Consider the following 6,000-nt stretch of genomic DNA (forward strand, 5'->3'; position numbering starts at 1 on the left):
TGTCGATACAAAGACTTGTACACAAATCTTCATAGAATTTTTATTTCTAATACCTCAAAACTGGAAACAAGCCAAATGTCCATCAGTAAGTGAATGGATAAACGAGTTGTGGTACATCTACTGAGCAATTGAGACACTCGACAACACGGATGAATCTCAAAATAATGCTGAGTAAAAGAAGCCCCCAAAAGGTGCATACTACCTGGTTCTATTCATATAATATTCTACTAAGCTAATGTGGAGAGACAGATAGTAAATGGTGATTGCCTGAAGATAGGGAAAGGGATTACAAAAGGCTATAAAGAAATTTGGGGGGGTTATGGATACGTTCATTAACTTGATTATGGTGATGGTTTCACAGATGTGTACATGTCAAAGCTTATGACATTGTATACTTTAAACATGTACAGTGTATATTGTATGTCAATTACCTCAATAACACTGTTAAAGAGATCGGAGAATAGTTTTCCAAAATGAATGGAGTGCCTATTTAAAAAATAATAGCTAATATTTATTGAATTAATTGAATTTGGCACATTTTGTGTGCCAAACTCTATATAAGAATTATCACTTCCTTCCATCTTGCCAGTAACTTTATAAGGCAGATACTATTATTTCTATTAAGCAACTTATTCGAATCACACAAGCCAGTGAAATGCTAAGCCAGGATTCACACCTTGGATTAATTGATTTCACTACCCACAGTCATAACCACAGTCATAACCAAAGGTTCCAGGAGGCCTTTGAGGGATTTGAAGTTCAGTGGGGAGACAGACACCACCCACAAACTTACAAGAGAGTAAATGAAGGGGAGACAAGGGGAAATTATAGTGAAGATGAAACTAATCTCTTGCTCGGTTCCAAACTGGAACATTGACCCAATAGCAGGGACGATGCTCTAGCCACATTCTAGGTGCTTCTGTCAGGCCACTGGAGAAGGATGGGGCTGGGGCAGGATAGGAAGCCTCTTCTGAGACTAAAGGAAATGGGACCATGCACACTTGGTTCAGGGCTCCTCTGTTCTGCCCACGTTAAACACAATCAGATGTATTAGGTTGGTGCAACAGTAATTGCAGTTTAAAAGGTTGAAAATAATTGCAAAAACTGCAATTACTTTTGCACCAACTTAATAACTAAGCAGACATTGCCTTATCCCATTTTAGGAGTTCCCAGAGAAATCTGAAATGGAAACACCTAAGATTTAGAACCTTGAGTGAGTCCTCTCACTGCTCAGTATTCCCACTTCCTCATCTGTAAGTTGGGGAAGGTGACTGGGTGCTGCTGTGGTTCCTAGGTCTCACATGCTCTGTCCTGGCCTGTTTCAATGGTTTTCCCAAAGAGTCTAAAGGCTCTGAAGGGCATCTAGTAGGGTAACTTGACTTCTCTCAGCAGTTCTACTGACTACAGGGAAATATACTGAGATTACAAAGCAGCGTGATTAAATCACTAAAAAAACCATTCACTTTGGACGCCTTTATATTAATAGTTACATTTCTTATTATAAAAGTAATACAGGATAATTACAGGCATTTTAGAAAATACAGACTGTGAGGAAACAGTTAACACAGCAGGTCTGGTTGCTTACTCCTTACATGTCTGCAAGGGACCCATGATTAACCTTTGGCCGACTGCTGGGAATGTGGCCCCTCGAGTGTTCTTTACGAACCCTGGAGCTATGGACATACCTGCTTGTCAGGTTGCTTCGCACAAACACCAAGATTGACGATGTGCACCTGGTTTCATTGTTAGGGTCCTGAGTTTTGTTTGACATAGCTGGTTGCAGAGTAGAATATTCCTATGTGACCAGCTTCCCATAAAAGCCTTGGACTCTGAGAGTCAAACATGCTTCCACGGGCAAATACATTCCACACATATACCCATAGTTGACGATGAGACAAAAAGTAGCCTGTGTGGCCTCGAATAAGGATGGACATTGGGAGTCTGTGGTGAACTTCTCTGGACCCCATTAATGCATATCTTTTTCCTGCTGCTTTTGCTTTCTATCCTTTGCTATAATAAATCTCAGTGAATGTATAGTCTTGTGGGTCCTTCTGGTGATTCACTGAATGAAACACACAAATATGAAAAAAGAAAATAATCATAAATTAAGCAAAACCCCTCCCCCAAGAGATAATCTTTTGGCTAGCTTTCAAAAGAGGTTTTGACCAATCAAATCATTTTGCAAAAATCCTTCTAAATTGTGAGAAGGCAAAACTGCTAATTAAATCAATGTGTTGTATTGTGGAGAAAAGATTAAATTTTATGGAGGGCCCATATCGTCCTAAAAGAATAATTTTACTGTTTTAAATGATTACCAAGATTTACTGCTTTACTTTTGTGACATAATAACGATTTGATCTATGACTTAGTCCATAATTTGGAAAGTAACTTTTAATATTGATTGGGTTCCTGCGGAAAAGACATGACACTTAACAAGACATGGCTTTATAATGTCCCCAAGAACAGGTGGTGAAAAGCAGAAGCTGCCTGTACATTTTGGGAGGCAAAGGGTGGATGGGTGAACAAGACTAGCTACACTTCCACTCTTCTCTGACAGCTTACCTCAGGAACTATTTATCCAGTACTTACTCTGAGCCCGACATTTTAAGCACATTTTCTCTTATTTAATCTTCATAATAACCTACTTAGTAAATATTACTATTTTATTCTTTATACAAATGAAGAAACTAAGACTAAGTATGATTAAGTAGCTAGTTCATGAAGCTAGTAAGTTATGTGGGACTAGGCGTTAAACCTGAACTCAGACGGTCAATTGCTATCCTTCATGTCCCTTTATATTCTGGGTTTGTAGTTAGGTTTTGTATTAGTCAGGATTCTCCCGGGACACAGAATCAATAGGGGTGTGTGTGTGTGTGTGTGTGTGTGTGTGTGTGTGTGTGTGTGTACGTGTCTGTGTTACTTTAAGATTTATTTTAAGGAATTGGCTCACGCAATTGTGGGAGATGGCAAGTCTAGAGTTTGTAGATCACGCTGGCAGGCTACAAATTCAGGGAAGAATTGATGTTGCAATTTTGAATCTGAAGTCTGCAGGCTGGGAACTCAGGCAGGGTTTCTATGTTGCCGTCTTGAAGCAGAATTTCTTCTTTGGGAAACATTAGTTTTTGCAAAGTTTTAAAGATAAGGCCCACTCATATTATGAAAAAAAAAGTCTACCGATTTGAATGTTAATCACACATAGAATTAACCATCACAGTTTTATTTTTATTTTTTGGAGAAGGGAAGGTGGATCCCCAAATGTGATTTACTCAAGACTAACCCCAAGACGGGCCTGCCCCAAGCAAAAAACCAGTCCCAAGAGTTGGCAATCTATGCAAGCGTGGCATTGGCCAGAAGAGGGCAGTGCCTTCCACTAGTGTAACAATCTGCACGGGAATCAAGAGGATGCAAGAGATTTTGACACTCCTTGCAATTAATTAATTTTTTTTACAGCCTCAGATTTCAACTTTGGTAGAATGAATGCCTGTGAACTTTTAGTTTCACTGAGAGATCAAAGCACTTCATTGACAGTACTCAACCTTTACGTTCCATAATGCAAGAAGACAGGGAATGATTGTGTCCTTGGGCTTTCCTGGTGTGTAATAACTGGCCTCGTCAGGCCGAGCCCAACCAGTTTTTCGAGATTAGGCCAACTCAGGCTGATGCAGGGAGAGGAGGAAGCTGGGGCATTTGGCAAGAGCTGGGAGGACCCCTGGGACTCCAGGCAGTTGAAGAATCTTCTGGTGAGATGCTAAGGACAGGCTTGGGAGGTTACTCATTGTGTCTGGGTTTGACAGAATAATACACCACTGGCCTGATCCTTTGGCAACACAATTCTGTCTGGCAGAGCAGTTAATCTAATCTCTGATTCAGTAATTCAAAATGGAAATTCACATAAGCATAGTTATTCTCATTAATAATTAAAAAGCTCCCTCCTCTTCTTTCCATTTTAATGACAGCTTACATTTGCACAGCTTCAGACTTTAGAGTGGGCTTTCCCATCCCACAGGAAGTAATACAACAGGTATTAATTATTTCCAATTTACAGTTGCAGAAACACAGAGGTAAGTGGTTTGCTCCCCTGTAATCCAAACCTGGGAGGAGACCAGAGGCCTGGGGTCTGATCTTAGCTCTGTGCTCTGTCACCTGTCAAAAATACATTCCTAACTCTCATTCACTGCTGTTTCCGAGGTTCATTAAAGTTGAATGTATGCAAGTACTGTGACCCAGCAATTCCACTTGTAGGAATGTTCGCAACAGAAATTCCTGCACATGAACACCAGAAGATATGTGCAAAACTGTTCATAACAGCATATTTGAAATAGCCAAAAACTGAAAACAACCCAAAATCCCATTAGCATGGAATGGATAAAGAAACTGTGGTATATTTCTATCATGGAATACCTCGTAGTAATGAGAATAAATGAACAAGATCTACACAAAACGCGAATAAATTTCACCAATATATATAAAGGTCAAAAACAGGCACAATTAACACAAAATATTGAAAATCAGGTTGTGGTTATACCTCTAAGGACTAGTACCTGGAAAGGGGGATATGGGAGTCTTCTGGGGGTGCCGTGAATGTTCTACTTCTTGGTCTAAGCAGTGGCTACCTGGGTAACATAGGTATATTCACTTTGTACAAATTCACCTATCTGTACATTTAAGATGCATGCACTATTCTGTTCATATGTTACATTTCAATAAAATGATTTGTCTAAATAAATTACTTTTCCACGAGCAAATTTCGGTTTTGCATAAACTGCCCCAACATAGCTTATCCCTGATTAAAGCAGATTTGTTTATTGTCCTACTCTGACAGTGACCACACCACCATTCCCCAAAGAGTTTCCAAAGGGTTGAGAGAGCAGGTCACCATCTGCCTTTGCATTTGTGTGTGCAAGGATACATTTCAGGAGAGCTGCCACACAGGAAGTTCACCCCTGCCTCCAATACCACAAACATATGTTCTTTTCTGTGTATCCAGAAAGTAAGGAAGAAGGAAACACCCAAGCAGAGTATGCCAAACACAGCAAACATCTCAAGCAAATGACAAAGCTCTCCTGCCTGCTCCATTTTTAACAGCCAGTGACACTTGCAGGAGAAACGAGAAACCTAACCCCTGTATTCCAAAGGCACAGATGGCACCTCTAGATGAGAAAGACTGAAAACATGGGGCAGCAAACCGAAGCTGCTCAAAATTCCATGGCCAGCCCTAGTGAAGTCATAAATGAAACCAGATTTCCTGTTTCCCAGAGTACAGCCTGCTTCTCATTAGCCCTTATTGCTTCTTGCAGTACCAGGGTGCTTGAAAATCTTAAAGGACAAAAAGTATGACACATTAGGGCAAGGGTTGTCTCTCTCCATCCATGGACCAAGGACATTTGGTTCAGGGCTAAACACGCATGCACATGCACACACACACACACACACACACACACTTGCTTCCTTTGCTGCTTTGGAGTGCTTCTACCACCACTTCAGCTCCTTGTATCTTTCATGTCAGTGATTCATTGCCATTTCAGCCCCACACTCCTTCCCAAGAGCAAAAGAGTGAGAATCTTGAAAACCATTTTGATCCATACCCACTCTCACACTTTCTCCGCTGGATTGCATTTGGAGAAGCTGGCCATCTTTCTTTCCTCCAAATGGTCAGAGAGACACTAGCTACACTTTTTTTACCTTTCTATGTTATGGTAAAGTCAGAACCCTGGTGCCTGGGCCATAAGATATGGCAACAGGACTATGGGACGAGAGCAGAGGCCAGGACTGAGCCAGGGTAGTATTCTTCCAAGATCTCAATGAGTCCTGGAGGTAGCAAAGATATTCAAGGTATGAATAGTTGGAGCCCAACACCAGGAGTTTTCCAGCAGTGGATACTCAAAGCCAGATAAATGGCACAAAGACGTATACTAAGGAAGTTTATTGCAGCATTGCTATAGAGAAAAAATGAGAAGTACTGAAGCATCCAACAACAAAAGTGTTAAATTATGATTTACT

The sequence above is a fragment of the Rhinolophus hipposideros genome (genome assembly GCF_964194185.1).
Source record: "Rhinolophus hipposideros genome assembly, chromosome: 5".
Taxonomy (NCBI): Eukaryota; Metazoa; Chordata; class Mammalia; order Chiroptera; family Rhinolophidae; genus Rhinolophus; species Rhinolophus hipposideros.